The 25,277-nt window shown below is 48.0% G+C and overlaps 1 protein-coding gene across 4 annotated transcripts in view; it reads right to left on the bottom strand.

Annotated features, from left to right (window-relative positions):
- The window catches only part of Baldspot (elongation of very long chain fatty acids protein baldspot), a 198,441-nt gene that overhangs the window by 109,735 nt on the left and 63,429 nt on the right, over positions 1-25,277 (bottom strand). Inside the window, exon 1 of one of the 4 annotated variants that reach the window (XM_075690762.1) lies at positions 9,921-10,077. The exons of 2 other annotated variants lie outside the window; for them this stretch is intronic. The gene's annotated coding sequence lies outside the window, so the exon portion shown is untranslated. Of the gene's footprint in view, positions 1-9,920; positions 10,078-25,277 lie in introns of those variants that run through there. One more of the 4 variants, XM_075690771.1, reaches the window with a different exon arrangement.

The raw sequence follows: 25,277 nt of genomic DNA, 5'->3' as shown, positions 1-25,277 counted from the left end.
CACGGCGCTGAGCACTCCCCAGCAACTCCCGAGTGCACGCCAGTGAGCGTGGTTCTAGTGTTCCAAAGCAAGCACGGCTGAGCTGCGCGAACATCCGCACTACAGAGCTCGGAATTACAATTTGGGCCATCTTTACAAAAATAACGAACCAAAACCTACGCATGCACAGATTCGCACTTTACACCCACAATTGTTACGGGGTCTTCCATTGCTGAAGTTGATAAACGGAGTTCTGAATGTAACCAATATCAACCGCAGGTCGTTAAAAATAAACAATCCATCCCACCTCTATAACCGACCGCGGGTCCTTGCTGAATGCGCTGCAGCATAGCCATTTTCCAACACTCACTGCATAAAACTGCACAGCACTGATTCGTTCTCGCGTATCGTGCTGCACCCGCAGGAGAAACCCGTACACTTTCCTTTATTTCGACCGCCTGGGGCTTTTTTATAACGTGCACTCACACAGCACGGTAAACGAGCGTTTTTTGCACTCCGTCTATCGTAATGCGGCCGCGGGGAATCGAACGGGCGACCTCGTGCTCAGCGACATAAAGCTACAGCAACTAAGCTACTATGACGGGTCTAGTAATGGTGTAAACGACGGAGCGTTGAAAACAACACGCACACAGTAACAAGGCGAACGATAGGCAGGGGCCGATGAGAAATCAAAGGTCGTGTTGTCATTCTTTACTAATTGCAGTAGTAGTCTATGTACTTTTTCAAGTCAATTCAATTTATTTAGCCATCACATACACGTACTTTTATGACAGCCGAGGAGGCCTCGGTAAAAGCTATCTCTCTACAGCGTGTGACAAAGCCGTGCACACCTATACAACCTCGGCGGCGTTGTAGACGTATGGATCAGGCAAAATATAATCTAAACATTCACACAAAGTTTCACAGTAACAACATAAAGTGCAACGCAAGTAAAATGCATTATTAGTAAAAAAAATATAATTTAAGAGGTACGCCCGTTAGGTGCTTCGCGTTTAAAGAAAAGCATTTAAGATGAGGTGAAAAACACACACGACTAATACAAAAGGATGCAAAAATAGTACCCACACATGTGGCTTTAACACTTCGGTAAAAGGACATTAATAAACACTTGGCTAATAATGCTCAGCATCACGGGAAATAAAATATTCAACGATTCTTTTATAAGTAGCGGTTTCAAGGATGGTGCTATTCGCACACGATTGTTCAGAAGCCGCGGCAAATTAAGTTCTAGCAACTGTGAACCATACGGCTTCTTACATGTTCGAATATGCCATTTATCGGTTTGTCGGGTTTTATAAGCCTGTTCACTTTTTGATAGATTGCAAAATTGCAGGAAAAGAATAATTTGCCTCGGGTCGTTCCGGGTTTGAAGGCAATACATAAACGGTAATCATACAAATTTACAACATGAAGTACTTTTGAATTTACTAACATCTCTTTATGTAGTGTGGTGAAAGTTAAGGAGGCTTTGCAACAATTCTAAGAATTTTTTTTTCTTCTGCAAAATATGTTTTATGCAAAATTTTCCTCGGACGCGTTTCCCAAACTAAATGGCAATAGTTTAGGCGAGACTGGAAGACTGTGCGATATTCATAACATCAGTGGTGCCAGAGGGAACGGGGTGTTGATCGCAGAAAAGGATACCAATGATTTGAGATTTTATTTAATCTCCCCGCAAAATTCGCGCACGGAGATGTCTCTTGGAATTAAGCCGCCATTAGAACATCCGCTCATTTTACAGTTCGGATTACGGTTCGGACAGAAATTGTTAATGGGGCCGTTATAAATTACGAGCAAGAGTTTCGCAGATATAAATCTTTAAATATAAACCTAGCCTTAATAACATTGCTCCCGCGCAATTTCTCAACAGCCTACTAACGGACTGCCACACGAATCTTGCGTTGAGTTAACCTATTTAAAGCAACGCCCCCCCCCCCCCCTCGAGTTTTCTGACAAACTTAGGGGACGCTGCACACACGTTCGGTTTCAGCGCGTGCAAACGACATCCGCATGAGAAGATGAAGTTTTCAGAGAAAACTTCATCAGTCTAACCTGATTAGGCGTTTTGTCTTTAGCGTCCTTCAAGGGCGTGTACTTGTTTCCCGTTTGCCGCTGCAGTGTTTCCTCTCCACAGTCCAAGAGTTTTGGAACGGGAAGCCTCGCTACCAGCTCCCTAGCAAAGCCGACGTCGAAACAGAAGAGCACGCTGCACTCCATACGGGCAAGCTTATAATACTTCCGTGCTCGCTGTTTTCAATACAATTTGTGCTGCTTTCAAAAACTCGAAACACGAACGAGAATACGCTTGCAGAGAAAAAAAGAAACAAGCGAATGCTCAGTAGCATGACGACGACGCGGGCGGCAACAACCACAAAAGACATGCCCACGCAGAGCCGGTTCATCTGCGGTGAGAGCGGTGCGCATATTCGTGCCTTACGAGCCTCTCTTCCTGCTCCCAGAAGTGGCCTACTTGAGCAGGCACGCACACTCCATGCGCCTGCTGACCCGAGCACGGCGGCTCAGCGCACTGGAGCCGTCGTTTCCAGAAGAGCGCTGCCGCAGTTAGCCTTCTTTTAATTAGCTGCCAAACATGCCGACATGCTCGCGGTCACAACGTTAAGAATAACAGGCACTTTATAACACTGGTTCAGCTAACCAGCGCCAGAGTGGCGTGAACAAGTAAATAGGTACACGGAGAAACGCCAGCTTTTGTTTTTATTACTAGTTATCGTTTTGACCGCATTGGCTGCCATGCACGCGCTGTCGTAAACGGCAGTAACGTCAGCAAGTGTTGACGGCCACTGCTTCCCACATTTGTTTTCTTACAGACATTGGGATTGCCTCAGAGATTGGTGGTGTTGGGTCACATTTGTGACCGCGCATGATATGCCCTTGGCTTTTCTTTATCATCTCATCTTTCAATCCCGATACCTTGAGCTTTCGCGCAGGGCTTGATTTTCTCTGGTTAACCTCTCTGCCTTTGCTTAAGCGAACAAATTTGTTCTCGTTCTTTGTCTGCCTCTCTTGCACGCAATCCTGAAATAAAAATGTACGCAATGTTATCAATTTTAGAAACCTTCCCAATGCGATAGCATTGTGTAATGAAACCGATGAAAGCTGGTGGTTGGCACCTTCATTTTCCATCGAATGCTTGTGCATGCGTGCGCGCATGCGTAAGCAGTTACAAGCTTGCACACAATGGAGTTGCAGGGAAACCGCGACGGCGCACTTGGCACTGTAATTTTACGTACTCATCGTGTTCTGTAGATGGGCGCGCGCGGAAAGTATGTTCCTTTTGTTCCCTTTAGCAATAGAAACAACCCTTACGCAGGCTATGCCCATTTAATGCGTTTTGGGGGATCTGTACGGCCAGCATATGCTGTTATCGATTACGTAAATAATTTTTGCTTGACGTGTCAGTGCGTAGATGATAACAGGAGATCTCAACCGTACCACGCCGGTGACCTGCTCTTCACGCCCTTCACGACAAGAGGAAGGCAGGCAAGCTACTCCGGATGTGGCATTGTGGAGGACGCCCTAGTCCCGTCGACAATACTTAGAACGTACGAAGTCCTTTGCGAGACGGGTAGCCTCACAAGAAAGCGACGCAGGACTGCGACGGTAGTTTAACAAGCGGAAGCGGATGTTTTGACATTCGTTGCTGCTAACCCTCACGGTAGTGTGCGCGACGCCAGTGCGGAGGCCGGAACCTCAAGGTCATCAGGGTGGAGGATTTAAAGAAAGAAGGTCGTACGCACCCGTACCATGTACATCTTCATCAAAAACTTGAAGACCGAGATTTTAAAAACAGACTTTACTTTGCCAATTGGATTTTCACGAAATGTGAAGAAGAACCGTACTTTCTCACTCGCGTGCTATGGACGGATGTAATTTCTCCAGAACTGCACAAGTTAATCTTCACAACGCGCACTACTGGAGTGATATGAATCCCCACTGGCTGGCGCAACACGACACCAATACCAGTGGTCGTTTAATGTCTGGCGCGCTATTTTTGATGGCAACATCATCGGACCCATCTTTTTTGCTTTCACAACACACTAACGAGGCATCGCTACGTCAACGACATCCTCGAGGGCCCCGTGAACGATGTCTGCTGCAACGTTCCACTTGCGCACTTTTGGAACATCTGGTTTCAACACGATGGTGTTCCTGCGCATAGTGGTAGTCAGCCTCGAGCGTGACTAGACAAGCTTTTCCTTGGACAGTGGATTTACCAGCATGGACCTGTACCTGGCCTGCAAGGTCGCCGTACATGACACCGCTGTACTACTTCTCGTGGAGTTACGTGAAAAATCGTGTGTATAGCAGCGAAACTACCACACCGAACACCCTAAAGGCAAAAATAAGCATAGCCTGCCGCGAGATTTACATAAAAGAAAAAGCTTGCGACAAAGATAGAAACAGGTAAAAAACTGCGTTGTTGTGCCTCTTTTCTGGAGTTCAAGAGACAGAAAGGGTAAATGGGTAAACCAGTTGCACCTTTAGATGTTTCTTCTTGGGCGGCTCGCCTTACGTGCTTTTGCTTTATTTTTTATTGAAATAAACTCCTGAGTAGCTCTTTTCTGTTCTTCCGAGAGCTGCATTTCCCTTTCTTATTTTGTGCTCTTTAGCGCACAATTTAAAAGAATTGGTTGAATTTCTTTTGTAGCGTTGTTTCACGATACGCGAAGGTTTGAGCTATCCAGAGTGCCTCATGATCGAGCACAACATTCTTGTGTCCGGAGATGCTGACGCTTATCGCACCACGCTAGTTCGGTCGCGAAATCTCTCGAGCCATCCTACACGACGAAGCCTTATACGATGCGGCAATAAACGAATGCAGCCGTATACCTTTCAGAGGTTGCTTTGGAGGCGCTTGAGTAGCGGCGCGCAAGCGCGCATCTATTTCATATTTCGCGTATTTCGCGGGCTTTCGTTTTTTTTTTTTTTTTTCTGCGAGAACCAACGAGGCAAAGCTGAGCATCATGCACGCTTCAGCACGAAATAAATGCTTGATTCGGAGGTTATTTAAGGTGCCCTACAACTTTGTAATTGACATGTTTGCGATTCAAGCAACAAATAAAGAGTTAACTAATTATAATTGATTAAATAATTAATACTTCGTGATGAAAAGAAAAGTGGCAGTAAGTACACACGACTACGGCTACTATGCAGTCGGTACGATTTCTCTAGAGCTCTTGGGTCTCATTTTTTTTTTAAATCACAGTCCAAGTTAATTGGGACGCCCGGTATACTGAACGAGTTCCTCACTTTGGTTAAACCGGTGTCCATCGAGTCCTTCCCCTAATGCGATTGCATAAGAATAGGGGGCAAACAAAAGCGCTCGAACGGCCTCCCCCCAAGACCTCTCTGTTGCGTACATGTTCTTTGCAAACTCATTTTGCGCCGGCAATGTAACTGCATGTTGTGTGTCCGATCGGCAGCGCGCGGGTATGCGCCACAAAATGGCGCGGGTATGCGCCACACCAGCCGCAAAATGAGTCGTGTTGCGGGACAGTAAAAAAAGCACAGGGATGGCAAGTGTCGCGTCACAAATTACGCTTTTTTAAAAATCCGTTATATTCTCTCTCTGACATTTCTTTCTTATTTGTTATTTAACAACATCCTGCACCTTCTAAACGCAAGGTAAAAAGAGAACATCTTTTCCCGAGTCTTGGTCGGTTGAAGTGCCCACCATAAGTGAGACCAGTTCGAGTTTTTCCTTCTTTATAAATGTTCCCCCTCCCCCTCTCTCTCCAACTCTAGTCGTAAAAGTATCAATTACGCAGGAAGCGTGCTTCTAGTAATTGCCAGGTATACAGGATAAGTCTGGCCATAGCCTACACCGGTAGCATTATATATATATATATATGCATGCTGAAACGACAACGACTGCAGGAGCACCTGCACATCACCAAATGAATGCAGCTAGCTAACGCTTTCAATACCGGTCGCGCTGTCCAGCGGCAACGGTGTTGCGCTGCTGCGCACGACGTCGCGGGATCAAATCCCGGCCGCGGCGGACGCATTTCAATGGGGGAGAAATGCAAGAACACCCGTGTCCCGCACATTGAGGCAAGTTATACATCCCGTCCCTCGTGGTCAAAATCAATGCGGAGTCCCCCACTACGGCGTGCGTCATAATCTAATCGTGATTTTGACACATAAAACCCTAGTACTAAGCTCGATGCTTTCAATCGGCCACGCGAGTGACTTCGTGCTACTTTCGCACGCGGTTCTGTTCCTCGTGGAAATCTGCCAAGGCGAGCTCTAGAACCGTAGCGAAAACGCGACGCTCCACATATTCAACACGGCCGGAAGGCAACGTGTTTGCATTCGTCATCGCAGATAGAAAGATGCGCGTCTTTATTGAGGTCGCAGCACACAATGTAGCCTAACTTTGCTCACAGAGTCTATCTGCTCCGTATTACGTTACTCATTATCGTTCATTCTTGTTTGCACGCCTCTCGCTGCTGCTTGGATCGTACGCTTCTCTCTTGGTGAGGTGCCAAACTGTGTTTTCTTTCTTTTCGCCTGCGCGAACGGTCTCGCTATCTCGCACCCAAACCGCCTCTCCCGCCCCGGCCTCCCTTACTCCGTAGTTCAAAGGGTGCACCGCGCTTATTCACTTGGCATGGATCAGAAAACAGACAAAAGGCAGCGCGCTTTTGGCGTGCTTCATAGTAGTAGTAGAGAGCAATGCGACGTGAGGCAGTGCCGTTGCTGTTGGACTACGGAGTCTAGCTGCCCACTGCGGGGAACGGCTGCAGGATCGGATCGGGCAGCAGGAATAAATGCATTAGCGCATTACAAGTCAAAAAAGAAAGAAACACCTACCGAGTCGTCTACTTCAGTGAAACGTCGAATGCGAAATGGCCCGCAGTATACGATGCGAAGAAAGATCGCGGCGGAGGCGTGCATCAGTCAAACGCGCCTTGCCGAGCGTATACAGTCAGCACCACCGTTCGCGACGGGTAGGAGTGAAGCGACAGGTGGAGTGACAGAAATTTCACCGTGATAGCTCTCAAGGAGATGGGACGTCACCTGTGCATGTCTATCGTCGATCATCCTCGCAACCCCTCACGTTGTACCTTATAGGGACGCGTGAGGTCAAATGGTCTGAATATTTCAACCGCATCATACCTTATTTTGAACATTCAAGGTGTTCTTAATAAGCACACAACTGATACCAAAAGGGTTGGCGCAATATCAACTCTAAAGACGACGGTACAGATACCGTTGCTCACAGTGCTGACAATGCAGTTCCCAGCAATCAGTGTTTCATGGTTCTGGACCAAGTTATCACTCGCAACTTTTTTTCCATCTACCGATATGCCCATGCCACCTATGTATCATTTGAATTAGCCAATGATATACCTGCTATTCATAATCTGTGATGGGGTGGCTAAAGTAATCGGGTCTCTGAAGCCACCTTCGACATCTGGTTAAGATTTAATTAACACCAAGTTCTTGAAAAGTATAATTTGTTGCTTATCAATTATAGTTACAGTATTTTAGGATTAAAGTTCCATTCGACATTACTGGAAAGTCAGGAAGGGGATTCCAGTTTATAAATAAGATTGCAAGCATTATCCGCTTACTTACCGGTCAGTATCGCACACCATCATCCCCAGTCAAACGCAAGAGCATATTCTGCTTTCACTCATCCCCAGTCAAACGCAAGAGCATATTCTGCTTCCACATCTTGTAAAATTTCCGTAGCCTTATGGTTCATCCTTTATATCCATCGCCATGCGGTTTTAGTGAAACGTACATTTAATAGTAAAACACAGCTATTGCTATTTACGTACAAAATAAATCTCATTCTTTAATAATTCTTCGTTAACCGACTGCCTATTTATCGAGTTTTCGAAGACCTTCGATAAAGTGCGTCACACTTTGATAACCAACTGAGCCTACAGAACCCCCAGTCCAAACATTTAACCTGGACTGAATGCTATCTCATTCGTTCCTAGTTCGTTTAAACTAGGTACATATTCTGCCACGAACACTTTCGGCGATGCAATCGCCTTCGAGTGCTCAACCAGCCAATCAGCGCGCGCATGACAGCCGCGGCGACAGTATCGCCGAAAGTGATCGTCGCAGAATACGTCCCCCAATGCGTCAATTCCCAACCTGGTGCCGTCCCCTCCAGAACGCATCGGGACTCCGCATACTTTGCGCCCTCTGCGACGGCTTCGTGCGTGCATGACGATCGCGCACGCGGGCCGAAACGTTTGTTCACCGCGGCAACGCGTAAATTCGATCGCACAGAGACAAAACGGTCATGACGTCGAAACGAATCGCGCGTTGCCGTTTCCACGGGTCGCTGCTTTGATTAGACGCTGTAAGCGATGGCTTCTTCACATTTCCTCCAGACAGGCTTGGAATCTCATCGGCGTCTCGGCCAACCATGAGTGAAGACCAGATACAATTAGGGCGCGTCAATTCGATGCAGGGAGACGGGCGTAACGGAAATCAATAACTTTGTTCCTGACACAGAAAGGTTTTGACCTAAGGCTCCGGAGAAGGCTTTTCACTTGCGTGCCATTGCACTTGATCTGATCAAGACAAACTGATGAGGCGGTCTGTTATAACATTGGCGTTTCTTTTTTCTTTACTTTCGACGGCTCATGCTGCGGCTTTGTTAAGCTTTTAGACTAAGATGGAGAAACGGAGGTTCGAGACCTGATAACGATAGAAAAAATAATAAAAATGACAACATACGACCCTATTGAACGAGGTGCGTACTGTTACCACCAACTCGTGAGCGCACAAAAAACTCGTCGCGCTCCGCAAAAAACAAGTAGCAAAAAAGCAGCAACAGCGGTCATTGCTGCATTTTCACCACACCTCTGCTTTATAGAACGGAAGTGCATTAGTTTGAAAGAAATACCATGGTACACCTTTGCACAGAACATGAAGAAGGTACGGTTCATGAATGATAACACACGAAAGCAAATCTAAGGCACAACTTCGAATGGTACCGCCAGCGAATTGCAGCGACTTCCTTCAGTTCTTTCCCATATACGCTCTGTTGCTGTCACGGAACTCTCGTAGCATTTTCAATGTGTTTTTCGCCATGACATACGTCATAATATCATTGTCTGCTGCATTTTCCAAGCCTCACTTCCAGTATCGCAAAAATTTACGAAGTGTACTGTAAACAAGGTTTCTTTACTACTTCATTCGACTGCGCCGGAGATGTAACAACGTTGCTCATTCCGTGCAAGTACAACTCAATAACCGCTAAGAAGATGGCACACGTTCCTGGCAAACACTAGAATTTACGTGCCTCATCATGGAACGCGTTAACATAAAATATAACACGCAACCTATGCGGATATGTGCATTTTTTAATGTGCTAGATCATTCAAGCCAACCTCCGATATAAGAGTTGATTCGTAGAATTAAAGAAGGTGCGGCTGATCTTGCAGAAATCACAAAATAAAAAAAGAACAGTACAGAAACGGCTCAACAGTGGACGGAGGAGAGAAAGAAGGAATGAAAGAACACAAGCGTTGTGTTTGTTCATTCCTTCTTTCTGTCGTCCGTCCACTGTCACGCTGTTCTTATAGTGGATTACCAACTATCCGGGTTCTACACATTGCTAGAAAACCACAAGCTGTTCACTAAAACCTTACGACATCCGATACTTGATGCCCGCCTCTGTGCAAGGACACGTGACCCTGCACTGCTAAAGAAGTATGTGACAAGAGAAGGAACATCACGCATCTGAACATCTTACATGCATTTACTAACTTAGAAAAAAGACCATTGACCCCTACGATAACTTTTCACGTCCGGTACTGTTTCGAAAGCAAACAATGCCGACGACAGCCCAGAGTGTCGACCGACAGGAATCCTCAGTCGTGTTATGTTTTCATAAGATATTTTGTTTGGCAGAACACTGTACTCACGCTGGATTACAGCAGATGCGCGTAGCTATCTCTGACGCCGTATAATCCTCAGGCGCAGCGACGACTCGTTGGCAAATGTCAGAGGAGAAGTGGCAGCTGCACGTTCCTTCGCGGTGCGTACAGAGTGGCTGCCTCGGCGCACCGGTGTCGTGACAGAGAGAACCTCGTGTCGTGTGGTGGTCGCGGGGGGTCGAGAAAGCGCACCGCTCAACTGCGTACTACACTGCGGAGGCCGAGCGATGAACCCGGCTTCTCGATGGCAGGCAGACGACAGGACGGGCCCACCCGAGGGGCGAGCAGACGACAATGGAAGAGAGCAGGGTAACGGCGGCCTGGCTCGTTCCCAGAAGTCCACGCTGAACGGCAGCGGAAAAAAAGGGGCAGGCGCCGCTTTCTTTTCCTCTTAAGAGCACTTCCTTCGACGAACAAAAGGATGCGACGACCGGTCTGAGCTCACGGAGGACGGTCCTTGCGAACTTGGACGCCTGCAGGCCACCACAGCGTCAGGCCAGGCTGGGAGTAAAATGCCGTAGCTACGTGGACGAACGACACGGGAACCAGAGCGGCGGCGACGTACACGGCGAGTGCCTCCGAGGGGCGCTCCGGCGAGGTTGTGCCGCCCCGACGTGCACACTCTGGCGTCCACTGAGAGCAGCCAGTATCAGGCGAGCGGCCCCTAAAGCGATCACGAATCCCGCCGAGAGAAAGGGGGTCACCGACGCCTTTCCTGCCCGGTCGCCAGCTTTGGAAGGAAGCAACACCGCCGAAGAATGCCTACCGCCCCCCCACCACCGTGGGCTCTGCGGGCTGGCCGCGAACGCGGGATAATAAACAAGAGGCCGCTAATCTCCCATCCCCGGCAAGTGGGCCTGCAACAACCACTCCAAACCACAGACGGATTTCTCCATTGTTTCAGGCTGGTCTCATGTGCCAGCGGCTAAGATACTTTATTTCTTGCTCAGGTTCAGACGTCGCAAAGCGCTCCATACACGTACAGCGAGGCCTTCATCAATGAAGTGCTGCGTTTACGCAGTAGGTCACGGAAGCTATCGCGATCCTGTTACTGGCGGGGAACCATCACAGAGAAGCGGCAAGGGTGCTTTCCTGTTGGCGCCGGCGCAGTGAAACAGTGACGTTCGTGCACGAAAAGCTCGAGTCGCGTGTGCTCTGATGGCGCAAAACGCAATTTTACTACGTGCTCCTAAGCCTGCACACGGTGAGACCCTCAACTGTCAATAGGATAGACTTCATTGAAAGAACAATCAGAATATTCAAAACCTGAGCAGGGTAGAAGATTTTGCATGCTCACAACTTCGAATGGGGCGCCACCTTTTGTTAAAACCAAAAACATGGCTGGAAGCTGAGGTGACCGTATATAAACAATTACGCATTTGCTGAGAGTTCCACGTTTATTGCTAGCAAGCAGGTCTATACCTAAACCCGAGAACCAGGTTCTACGCTGATTTTGGATACATACGCTGCTTGCTGTCCACATTTTCTTTCTTTTATTTTTTACATTCTGCATTGTGTACTGTTTCCCCTATACAGAAATATCTATGTCTCCGCAAAGTTCCAAAGCTCAACATCTGTTTCAATGACACGCACTTTTGAAAAACAAGGTTGAACAAAATTGCTTTCATGATGCGCCATGTCTGCCTGTGGTGCTGTTCGCTGGGAATAGTAAAATACCAGAAACTCGAAGCCATTGTTCGTGTTTTGCCTAACGTAGTGCCGCTATGTCGCATGCTGCTTTCAATGGCTCCCAGAGCGTCATTCCCATATTGTATTGCTGCCTGCTGATACATTTCCAAATAAGTTATATATTAAGGTCGATGTTTCGCAAAAGTTGCTGCGACATACGCTGGGCAGCTGTTCACAAAATGCCTGCAATAATGATCATTGTTGAAATAAATTAAGTCTTTGAAGTGCTTGTTAACTGGCATTTTAATGGGTGAGTAGTGCTTCTGGCCGTTAGGCCTGCTTTTAATATATACCTGGTTTGAAATGGCTCTTGGTCTGTTTTGCGAGCTCTTCTAAGATGCAAGACATTTTCTCACAAAATGCGCACTTCATAACTGGGTTCGGTAATGAAAAAAAATTACCGACGATTACGTTACTTCCTAATGCGAAATTTGAGCGCAGCAAATAAGCTGTTTCACCTTTTCGATAGATTGAGGCAAAGAAATCGAGCAACACATGTATGCGCTATCACAGAATTTTTTTTTTTTATTTTTCATACGTATTCCTTTAACAAAGACTCCACTAGGTAAGCTTCTGCTTCGGCGGCACGCACCTCTGGATTCTGACGGCGACGGCGCTGGGCCTCTGCTCTGGCAGCTCGTTTAGCAGCAGCAGCAGCAGACGGAGGACTTCCATCGGTCGTCTCGCTCATGGCTCAGAAAGAACTGGCAGATAATTTCGCAGTGGCGAACGGCAGCGGCAATTTCGGCTCGGGCGGTGCACATATACAGATCCGCCGCCACCGATCTGGCTCTCTGATTGCCACCGCACAGGGCGAACGGCAGCGGCAATTTCGGCTCGGGCGGTGCACATATACAGATCCGCCGCCACCGATCTGGCTCCCTGATTGCCACCGCACAGGGGTTGAATTGGAGGAGGAGCGAAGAAAGGAATTAAGTTTGAGCCGGCGCTTTGACAACCGGAGACTCGCAGGAAGAGGGGGGAGGGGGGCGGCGTGTACACCCAGCGGCAAACGATGGGGGCAGAAGCGCGCGCAGCAAGCGGACAACACGATAAAGGGAGGAGGGAAGAGATAGCAGCGACTGACTGATGCCGCTGACGCCGATAGTGAGTCAACCCCAGCTGCGGAGTTGGTTTCAGGGACAACGCCGCCGATGCCGACAAAAACAATATGATACCCTCGCTTCCGCAGCGCTAAGAACCAGGTCTAGCCGTGGGAAGGTGGTCACGTATTCGTCGACGTGCCGGGGCCTACGTGAAATAACCGGCGCGTCGGCAACTGAAGAGCACCCTATCCGCCACACAAGAACAGGGGGGGGGGACCCTTTCCTCCTCTTTCTGCATGGCGGCGACGGTGTTCTATGCAGTCACGTTATCTTGACTCTCTAGCGGCGTCAGCGGCATCCAGCGGTATCAGTCGGTCGCTGCTAGCGCTGGGGGGATGAAAGGGGGGCGGAGCTGGTTACGAGGCCGACGACAACGCCGACGACGACGCGAAACCCAGGAACGGACGCCAAAGAGCTGCGCTCTAAAATTAAATCGGGAGCTCCTTGGTCCCATGCATTCCTATGAGCCGCAAGAAGGCGTGTAACCTTAATCGGTCGTAGCTACTGTCACAGACGCCACCGCATACTGCGTACGTCGCCAAATGCAAGGGGTCGATACCGAGTGTGTTTGACGTTGTAATGTTTGCGGTGGGGCATGAAATAGATGGTAGCTGGCCCATGCCGTCGTCCAACTCGTCCACGCTGAGGGCGTTGTTGAAGGGACAGACTTGTTCTCATCGAGAACGAGGAATATGGGATTTAATTACGGTATCTACATGAGAACGTTACAGTTCATCAGTCTAACATGACTGAAAGAGGAATGCACACTGAAGAGCCGGCAACGGCTGCTTATAAACACTCTGTACTCCCTAGATCCCTAGGTGAGTGAAAACGGCCGTTCAACCGTCGACCAATTCGGAGCGTCTAAAGTCATCATAGCCGACCCGCCTTTAAGGGGGAGGGTTTACCCACTCACTTCCGCACAGGTTTCACTGAACACACCGATGTGAGAGGGTTCTCGCAGACCTGAGCAGGCGCCTCTTAGTCCCAGAGCCGACGCCGCAGACAGTGGCCGCCGCGTCTGTCCATTGACTGACGACTTCTAAGAACCGTGAGACGGGGCCACAAAACTTCTTATTCCAGGAGTTACACCGCTTCAAACATGCCTTGACGGTGACGGCGAATCCACTAATAGTACCATGGTCCTCCGACTGCGTGTAGACATCTCGGCGTCGTTCGGTTGGGGACGCGGCGCATTGCGGTCCTTACAAAGCGAGTCGTCGCAGCAGACATGGTGGCGCCAACGGGCTGGGGACTGACTCGTTGTTTTCAAAGCGAGTCGCCGCAGCAGACCTGCCCGCGCTATTCCGACGGTCGCTTCCCCAAAGATCGCCAGCTTCCGCCGGTCAAACGTAACAACGTTCGATTGTCACGCGAGGTATAGAGGTAGTTTTGGCACCTCTAAACTGTGTGCCAGTCCATATAATGCTGTTTCTAACATAACAAAACGCCATTTTAATCGCTTGTCTCACTTACCACATTTGACCTTCTATGGCGAGAGTATACAGACCACAACAAAAAGAAAAGCAACGCGGTGTTAATGATCCTGCGTCTCCCGCGTGACGACGAACAGTTACTTACGCCCCTGTCTGCTGATAGTAATCTAAAGAACGGAAAGACGCTTGATTCTGCAACCCGTGGAGGAAAACGCGATAAAGAAAAAAACTGTGATGCGAATTCTCGCTTCAGCCAACACACGTACGCGCACCTGCCTCAAGGGCTTCTCTGACATACGACACCTGTGCACGGTAAAACCTTCCCGTCCATGCACCGTGTTACGTCTCAATACGGCAATGAGCATTCCCTGGACGTTTCCCGCGAGGCCGCCCTTTCATTTCGTCGGCCTGCGCCCAGACGGTGACGAGACCCGACATAGAATGTGACGCGCAAACAAAGGAGCTCACTTCGAGGCGACAACTGCCGCGAGGATCACTCTACCTGACCCTCGCAAGCTGAACTAATTGATGAAAGGGGCCAACGACCAAGGCTACAGTGAGAACAGCGTCGACTTGAGCTTCCCAGATTATAACACGGTTGCTTCGTATGCGGGGGCTGAACGGTGCGCCAACATGGGAGCGGTTCGACGAGTATGACTGGTCGAGATACAGTCATCAGATTCCCTAGTCCTCATAGAGAAGACGACGCTTTTAAAAGCGGATACCTTTGGTGCAGTGAGAAGTGGGCTGACGTGTCCTGATGTGAAGTCGGACGTTTAATACGTTCCTACATGGAGTGGGCTTCCGTATCCGGAGCCGGTGCGAATAATGTAAAATAAACCCTTTTTCTTTCATCCCTACTACCGGACGTACTCACGAATGTGCCGGAAGGATCCCTGGCCTAAACGCTACCACGAGCCGCACCAACCGGCGGCAAGTTGCGCTGACCAGGCTTGGTCATAGCGACAAGCGCATGCTCCAACGAACTCGTGCCAAAGGACGAATACGTACTACAGTGCGTCGCCGCACGCATCGACAACACGCGTCCATCAAGCGCCGCCCAAAAGCGCGATACTCTCAGTATCTTCGAGAACAAACTAACGGCTTTGGCGTTCGGTTGCTCCGCACAACATCGCGGGTTCGACACCAGCCGTGGTCACCAGACCCCAAAGGAGGCAGAATGCAGAAACGCTCACATTCTTTGTGCTCTTGGGAGCACAAAGAACGCACTGCTACCATATTTATTATAATGAATGCCATGTGATGTAATATGTGTCCCTTCTGTTGAATTACCTATTTGAACTCAGAACTTCAATGTTCTGAGTTCCGCCACTCTTTTTCTCCGCTACTCGTACTAAGTAAGTTCAAGCTCGTCGAAAATGTCTCATATACCTAGCCGCGTTCACGGTCTACTTACGCCAGATTCCGGAACCACGATGTTTGAACCATTTGGAAATAATGCTATATTGCGCCAAGGGAGTTTCAATCAAGGGAGTTTTCAGGCATGTAATATCCTATGGGGTGGACTTCTCCGCCATAAGGCGGTCTCGCCGCCTACAGGGTTATCGGACTGAGCTATCTGGTTTGCTCAATTGCCATAGTCAGAAGTTAAAATCCTCGGGTTTTTTTTTTTTTTTTAATCTGACGATGGTAAGCTCGAATTCACCTCCAGTACACTACATCGACAAGAGACTTGGAGACTGACAAAGAAGCTTGAGAACAAGTTAAGGACCGCGCAAAGAGCGATGGAACGAAGATTGCTAGGCATAACGTTAAAAGCCAAAGAGAGAGCGGTTTGGATCAGAGAGCAAACCGGTATAGCCGATATACTGATTGACATCAGGAAAAAAAAAATGGAGCTGGGCAGGTCATGCAATGCGCCGGTTAGATAACCGTTGGACCATTAGGGTCACAGAATGGGTTCCAAGAGAAGGGAAACGCAGTCGAGGACGGCAGAAGACTAGGTGGAGCGATGAAATTAGGAAATTCGCGGGCGCTAGCTGGAATCGGTTGGCGCAGGGGAGGGGTTATTGGAGATCGCAGGGAGAGGCCTTCGTCCTGCAGTAGACATAAAACAAGCTGATGATGATGATGACACTACATCTCCCTCCAGGCGTCTGACCGGCAAAAAATGCCGAGAGCCAATAGGGCCATACTAATCGAGGTACAACCAAATTAGGAAGGCCCACTAAGCTTCAACAAAAGAAACTCCCTCACCAGAACAGGAATCGGCTTCCCTGGTACAGTATTCGGCTACTACCTCCCTGATAACTCACTAAATCAAGCAATGGCACTCAGTCCCCAGCAGCTGCGGAGCACCGGGCCAAGGCGGCGGTCAGACCTGTAACGCAGCAGACGGTGCTAAGAATCTCTGGACCTAGACATAACGCTGATGGAAACTGACACTGGCAACGTGCAATACACGAACGCTATCGAGTGGAGTTAGCTTAGCAGGACTCTGTGAGGAACTATGAGACATTGTTAGGGATATCATTGGCCTTAGTGAGGTTAGAAGTGGTGATGCTTATACAGTGCTGACTAACGGCTACGTCCTCCGCTATAGAGGACTCCCAAATAAGAAGCAATACGGGGCAGGATTCCTAATCCATAAGGACATAGCGGGCAACATTGACGAATTCTACAGCATTAATGAGAGAGTAGCAGAACTAGTACTAAAATTGAATAGGAGGTATAGAATAAAGGTAGCACAAGTCTACGCTCCAACATTCAGTCACGACGATGATGAAATAGAACAGCTTTATTAAGTTGTTGAATTAGCGATGAGAAAAGTGCAAACTCAATACAGTATAGCCATGGGGGGCTTCAATGCAAAAGTGGGGAAAAAACAGGCTGCATGGTGAACAAGCAGTTGGCAACTACGGCATTGATTCTAGGAACATTAGAGGACAGATGTTGGTAGAATTCGCGAAAAGGAATACGCTGCGAATAATGAACACATTCTTCAGGAAGCGTGGCAACAGAAAGTGAGCCTGAATAAGCGTTAATGGTGAAAGAACAAATGAAACAGATTTCATACTTTCTGCCAATCCCAGCAGGGTAAAATCCAGTGATCATAGTTTGGTGAGGTCTAGGATTCACCTCAATAAGAGGAAAGAATGAAATTGGTCAAGAAGAAACAGCCCAACCTAGACGCAGTAAGGGTAATTATTATTATTTGTTTTGAACACATATACACATATACACAGTTAACAGGAAAGGAAAAGGGAGGAGCAGGCTGGCAACTGCCACCGGAAGGGGCACAACGCCTGCCTACTCTTCTGAAGGGAGGTGACAGCAACACAAGCAGAGCAATTTAAGCTGGTGCTTGCAAACCAATGTTCAGCCTTAGAACAGAGGGATTAAGATGACATAGAGGAAATGAACGAAACCGTAAGTAGACTGGCTTCAGAAGCAGCATTGAAGTAGGAGATAAGGCACCAAGGCAACCGGTAGGTAAGCTCTCCCATTAAATTAAATTAAATTTTTTAGGCCCCACATTCGTGCAACTATTACGTAGGATGTTAATAAAGCTGCAGCCGACAATTCTGCGGCACTACACATCTGGTACATGAGAGAGAGTGAGAGATAAAAGAGATCAGAAGGGCCGGGAGGTTAACGGGAAAATAGATATCTTGTTTGCTACCCTGCACTGGGGAAGAGGGAAGGGAAGACAGCAGGATTTTTTAAAAAAAAGAAGAAGAAAATCTCAGTGGTACGTGAGCGCGTGCTACTGGTTGCCGGAGCATTCTTTACCATTTACACCCAATCAAGCCGGCGGAATGAGGGGAGTCTTCAGACATATATGACACCACCACCCCCTCCCAGCTGGCACCCCCCCCCCTTCCCGCGTTACTATGCCACTGGTGCCAGGAGAAGGGAAGCGCAGTCGAGGACGACAGAAGACTAGGTGGTGTGATGAAATTAGGGCATTCGCAGGCTTAAGTTGGAATTGGTTGGCGCAGGACAGAATTAATTGGAGATCGCAGGGAGAGGCCTTCGTCCTGTAGTGGATATAAAATAGGCTGATGATGATGAAGTTCGACTGTCGTTACTGTGAATGCCCGCGACACACACGAGGAAACAGTGTCGCTGTGTTATAACGCTGGTATGGACGCTATTGTGTGTACGCACCTCCAGGCATCCTTCAAGCTGTCAGTCGCGGCTTCTTCCGTCTGCAGGACTGCCAACAATTTGTTGGAAAATAACATGAAGCTGTGATTGAAACCCCAGGTGTCAAAGCTCAGGTGTATAGCTCTATAGGAGTGAAACTCCATCAGTTATTGTAAAAGAAACTTATGGAACGGCGAGCTAAAAGTTCCTGGCAAGATACTGCCCCTTCTTAGTGAACGGAACGTGACAGAACGCTACACCGTCAGGTGACATGCTTTCCAACCCAATTTTTCGTTCCGCCAATCACCAAGCTATTATTCTACGATTTATCGTTACCGTGGAAAGCTTGCGCGTATGCTTTGTTTACTTAATCTGTTTGGGCTGTCTAGCGATCAGCGTTACGAATAAGAGAAACAAAAGATTGCGCAAAACTTCGATTCAGTCGAGGTGTCTACTACAATAATTTGCGGGATGAAGTCAAACCTCGAACTCAAAATCTACGATTGCTTCAAGGGCACTGAAGTCAGCAGTCAACCCGCGACTAACGTTCACAGCTGGGTCACAGGCGCACATCTTATTTTCTGGGGTTTTACGTGCTAAAACCACGATCAGATTATGAGGCACGCCGTAGTGAGGGACTACGGATTAATTTTTCCCCACCTGGTGTTCTTTAGCGTGCACCCAATGCACGGTACACAGGCGCTTTTTGCATTTCGCCCCTATATAGAAATGCGGCCGCCATGGCCGGGATTTGATCTCGCGACCTCGGGCTCAGCAGCGACGGCACACAGGCGCAAATGAGGCAGGATTTTTCGAAAGCGTTTGCGAAGATTTATCGACTGACGGCCTTTGGGATGCGCGTTTGGTTTTTCATTTGGAACATGCCGATGACCTTTAATTCATGAACCTAGGGCGCTGTAAAGCAAAACTATCCTATCTGTTTTTATTCCAACCTCCTGACGTCAAATTTACGTAACAGCCGACGCAAGCATCAGGCAGTACGCACTTAAGCAAAATTACACCCTTTGGGTCATATCTTGCCACACAACTATAACCGTCATCTGTCTTGTCCGCATTTACTTTCTTGAGAACACTGCGCTCGCTACTTTCCTGTCGAGAATGCTGTGTCGTGCTGATAACGCGCGTGCCGTTCGTGACTTGGAAGTACCGGGCTCCCAGCGTTAAAGAAAGGAAATGCGAACAAGACAGATGACGATTATCGGTGTGTTAAGATCTAATCTACACCCAAAGGGTGTAGATTAGTTTTAAGAGTGTACGCTCTTAAACAAATGCACACCCTTTGGGGTGTATATTTGCCGGTGTGCTCTTTTGGAGAGCACACCGGCTGATCATGAGCGGCACATGTTCTGACTACTGAAGACTCTCGGTAATAATTCGATCGAGAGGCCAAGAAAGAGTCACTGGGCTCTTGATCCTGCTAAGATAAAGTAAAAAAGTAAAAGAGAAATGCTTTCAATTAAAACGCACGGTGCCTAGCAAATCACTTTTTCGAAATTGCAGTACTATAAAAACATCAAAACACAGCCCACAATTGTTCCAACACGATTCTTCTAAATAATACCCCCCGGATTTCTCGCAAGGCAATGCGAAAGAAAGAAATATCTATTTAAAAAAAAAAGAAGAGGAGATAGCATTTTACATCGGCCACGGTAAAAAATCTAAATGGACTTTTGCTATGGCTCTGCGTCGCTCTTCGATGTGATGGCTGCTAAAAATGTTCGATGGCCATGCGTCTGCCTCCCCCTCCCCCCCTACACACAAACACACGTGCGCTGTACCAATGGTCGTTCACGCAAGCTTTCGACACTGTGCGATACCGGGCGCCCGCCGTTGTCCAGTGCTCGTGTTCAGTGAAGAACGTCCTTTGCAAACCGACAACGTCACGTCCTAGCAACGTGACGCCCCCGCGCCTTCTAGCCGTTGTCCTCGTCTTTTATCTGCGTTCAATTTTTTTTTTTCAGTTATGGATGACCAACTCGCCCGAAGACAAAGCCTACATTAAACTTTCACACAGTTGGCAAAGCAGACTCGTAAGCTTTAGTATATACATACATTCTTACTCCGTATAGGTATAGCGCTTCCCCCCCCCCCGAACACACACACACCTTTGATGTTTTATAGTCAACCTGAAGGAGCAGGGTTGACAACGCCACCGCGCGTTGCGTGCCCCGCAACGTACAATGACGTCATCACTCGGAGGCATCACGCAGGTCAATCGGGACAAATACAGCACGCAACGTACGCGGCAATTTCTAGCGCTTAACAAAGCAACATGAGCCATGCTTATGAGATAAGCACGCACTACTCACAAGAACCTTTCAGTTGACGCTGTTGACAACGTCAGACATTTCGAGGTCAGACGTTGTCCTGTCGAGCGCGAACCATGAATCCATAGATGACCACAAGCAAATGGTTGTAGTACTGAGGCCACATTTCGTAAGGATTCTTGTGATTCTACCCCTGCATGCTTATCATTCGTCTCGCGAATCGAACGAGGCATCGATGACTGCGGCGCGACAGCGTGGGAGCCGATAACGAATGGCAAAAAGAATGCAGAACAAAAGAATCCTAACAAAATACAGCCCAGCGCCACATTTGCACGCCGCACTTGTACCACTAAGCATGTATCATATTAACAATATTTTGATCTGGGCTAGTTGGTTCATCTGCTATCTTTATACTTAAAGAAAATAGCGCGTTAGAATTCGCAGGAAAACGAGGAGAGGACAGACAGAGCGTTTCATTTTCCCGCCAATTTTAACGCGCTGTTTTCAAGTATAAAGATCGAATATTGTCCCTGCTGCTATGTGACGGATCCTGAGCCTTCGTCAAGTAGTTGCGACAGAATTCTATCGCTTAGATCTCGCCGTTCCTCCACCACAATATACAGAAATTAATTTGAGCCGAAAATGCATTTTAGCTACAAAGCCGTCGTAATAGCGTTGTGGCTACGACAGGGAGTGAAGAGGTTCAAGGGGGTCAGAGCCCTCCAACCTCGAAGCGCGGTTGTGGTAACTGTGTGCCGAGGTTACTACATTTTCTCAAATTGCACCTTTTTTATAGATTGCACCAACCAAGCTGAATGAAATGAAATAAGTATCTCGTAAATATGAGTTGAAATGTCTACTATTACAGATATGTGTTCCACATAAGAAGCACTTCGTTGCCTTTAACCAGTACGCCACGCATACCCATTGGTATGCGCGGCGCAATATTGCTGTTGATTTTCCCGACCTGCGAAAAAACCCAGCGCAGAAAAAATGTGTTTTCTGAACTGGAATTGCAACGCATTGCGGCGTACATTTTGAGTCCGCAGTTCTCGAAACGGATGCCAAGAGAATTCCTATCAAGGCTTGTGCACTGCCCGACTTCAATTCTGCAATTAGAAAGCACCTCTCGAAAGTTGGTCATTAAATCTAATTAGCTAATATTCGGTTATTAACGATTATACTGCCGATTGTCGCCCGAATTTTCATGTCCGCAAATGCTATGCATCTTGGCGAGCAGACGTCATTTTAATAATCGATTCCCCGTTCCCATTCACGGCAGACAGCCGTTGCTGAAACGTCTCGTGCATTACATAGGAAATACATCGTTCACCATCGGCGGCTATACATGACCAGCCCGCGCTATAGCGAGGTTCACAAATAGCCTCACTGAAACTATGGGTGGGCAGCCGCATCTTGCAACAGAGATTTAAAAAAAAAGAAACAAGAAGCGAGAACGTCGCAACACGCAGTGGCTCGAACATAATCCGCAATTGGGTGACTGACGCGATGAAACACGGGTACGCCATACCAATATATCAACTTGCGAGCGATTCGCCAACATTTCCAGTCCGAACTTAAGCCAGGCTATAGGGTAAGACACGGTCAAACCGGGGAAAAAAGAAACCGTCATTCTCCCTTTCCACCTACACCAACAGAAGGTGCATTGGCCAACGAAGCACACGTATTACTGCATCTATATATACACACACCGCGGACAGATACGTACAGCTCCATCCTCGCTTCTGAAGACCGCGCGAAGTTCTAGACACGCACAAATGGTTCTGCACGCTCGTAAAAATATTGACTTTCCTGGCTGACCGCCAGAGCCAACCGACCGAGGATACGTGCAGTGCCCCCCTCCCTATAGAGGGACTCTCGCATAAGAACGCACGAAACTTCCATCACGCTGTGAGCTTTCGCATTCCACGCGCACTGAAAACGGGAACGCCATCCAAGCCTGCAATCACGAAGTCCCCTTTCCCCGTAAGGGTCGAGCCTCTCAAAAGTCAACGGGTGCAGACACTGGATACAGAGTGCATGGAATGTGTATGCTTTTTCGTATGGGAATGCATTCGCGCAAGATGCCGTAACTGGGCTGGATGGACGGAGCCTGTCAGCATACCTTACAGTGTGAATTACACTTGTGAAGCAAAGCGACCGTTTACGAACTGCGCAAGCGTCCGAAGCAGTGGTAGATGCTGGATTGCAGATATCTTTGCTCTATATAGCGCATGGTCCAAGCATACGACATCAATGTTCATAGATCTATAAACGTTGTGCGGCATGACCATGCCAGGCCTTATTGCGGCGTTATCCCGTTCTCTCTCTCTCTCTCTTTTCGAGAAAGAGGATGTCGACCGATTTGTTTTTCTGTTTTGTTCGTCCCGTTCTCTAAGACGCACTTACCCACATTACGGAAATTTTGTACTCGCAAATAGCCAGCAAAATAGCAGGGCAAAAAAGGCAATGCCGAAGCACATAGCTTATACATGTATATGTATCGTGCTGGTTCACCAACCGCAGTGATCGCTGTGTTGAGCAGCGCCATCGGCCTCACACAGGAGGCTAGCGTAGACATACCATAGTGATTTCAAGTCTTCTAGTCTTGAAATGCGTGAGAACGATGCCATTGTACAACAGATATTTGACAGCGCCTGACGCTTACACAATGGCGTAGCTAGGTCGTATGGCACCCAGGGCCCATGGGTCTTCTGTCACCTCCTCCCCTCACCCACCCGGGTGTAGGCAGGAAGGCGAGGATATCGAAAGTTTCCGGTGAGGGAGGGTGACGTTTCAGCACCAGCACAGCCGCCTTCGATATCGCGCATGTCCCCCGGGGAACCCCTTTCGCTTTCGCTCTCAGAGATCGCGTATGTAGCAGGTAAACAGGCTGTTTTATTTTTTGCACTAAATAACATAAGGTGCTGCACTGATAACTTGTTATAAGCGCATTTGCAAATCTGCTGTCGGACCGTAAGGCTTGGCAGCCAATACACATGCAGCATCGTGGAAAATATTGTTCACAAGTAACAAAAATATTCTAATAAAGTTTTCATTAGCAATTATAGAGGCACTATTGCATTTGCGAAATTGAAGCCCGACAGTCATGCGCTGCCCAACAACTACACAAAAATTGTCGTAGGTGCTACGGCGCGCAGTATTTTGGATATGGGCAGCAATTAACCCAAACGAAAATGAAATAGCATGTCAGTGACGCTGCTCTCCCCACCTTATTAGAAAACGCCACCTGCTTCCTTGCTGCGCGGGCGCCAATGCTATGACAATTACGAGTTATCCTCCTTCTTATCCATAAAGCCATTTTTTTTATTTGTTGATATTGGAAAACGTGATTATCCGAGCTGCGGTACCGCCAAAAGATTGGGAATAGAATAGAGCACGCTTCGCGTCGATTACTGGCGTCACCATGACAAAAAAAAAAAAAAAAGGAAACGAAGACCGCGATGAAGCCCGTGCCAGCGGAAGCTTGCGCTACTCTGGGTATGCCCTCGCAATACAGAGTATGGAGATATCGACGTCACTGGTTCGCTATTTCATATTTATTTCGGTACTGCCATACTGGGTCGCCCGAGTGCTAAAGTAGTGCCCGAGTGCTAAAGTAGTGCCCGAGTGCAGGCTCTGGCATCCAAGACAATTTTCCTCTATAATTGCTAATTAAGCAGTTATTTAGGATATCTTTATTAATTATCTGCCATATTTCGCACGATACCGAGTTCCTAGTGGTCACAACGACGCAAAACCTGATAGAATATGGGAAAATAACCTCACGAAATTCCCCATTTTATAAAATTCTGTGCAGCTGAAACAACACACTGTATTCGTCACATGAAGTCACACAACAACAAAATGGTGAAGAGACGGTTAGCTAGGACTAGGAGACAGTGTTTTTATTCAACACCGCGAAACTGATAAAAAAATCATACAAACGGTACAAAACTGATAAATGGAACACTGTACGCATACTGACGACACAGAAACCATTTAGCGAATTAAATTTTTAAGCCCGCAGATTCGTGCAATTATTACGTAGGATGCTGATAAAGCTGCAGCCGACAATGCTGCGGCACTACGCATCTGGTACATGAGCTCCGGCTGCTGGTTACCGGAGCATTATTTACCATTTACGCCCAGTCAAACCGGCGGAAGGAGGAGGTTCTCCAGACATATATGACACCCCCCCCTCCCCCGGTTCCTACGCCACTACCCTTATATTTTTCGGATTTGCCTTAGGTTGGCCGTACACGAGCATGCGCTCTTGCGTTTTAGTTCCTACACCGAGCGATCAGATATTGAGCAGATTTCCAGTTTCCTGGCAATACACAGACGCCGGTTCACTTCGTTGAATGAAAACCGATACACCCAAAATAGTTAATAAAGGGAAAAATGAGACATCCACCCAAATGTAGCAATTGCTACAAAGGAAACCCATACATACGGGTTCCTCGAAAGAAACGCCTCGCAGTTGAAGAAAAATTCGTCCTGGTCCGGGACTCGAACCCGGGACCACCGCCGTTCCGGGGCAGCCGCTCTACCATCTGAATTAACCAGGCGGCTAGAATATGGCAGGGCGAAGTTGAATTTTCCTTTCATTAATTACTCCTCTCTACCTCGCGTGTTTCCCCCGAACCATAACGCCAAACAGCCAAAATAGTTTACAACACGCACACACACCACGGCTGACGATGCGCGTCACAT

This window comes from Dermacentor variabilis, chromosome 1 (assembly GCF_050947875.1).
Source record: "Dermacentor variabilis isolate Ectoservices chromosome 1, ASM5094787v1, whole genome shotgun sequence".
NCBI lineage: Eukaryota > Metazoa > Arthropoda > Arachnida > Ixodida > Ixodidae > Dermacentor > Dermacentor variabilis.
This window is presented reverse-complemented; position numbering and strand designations above follow the sequence as displayed.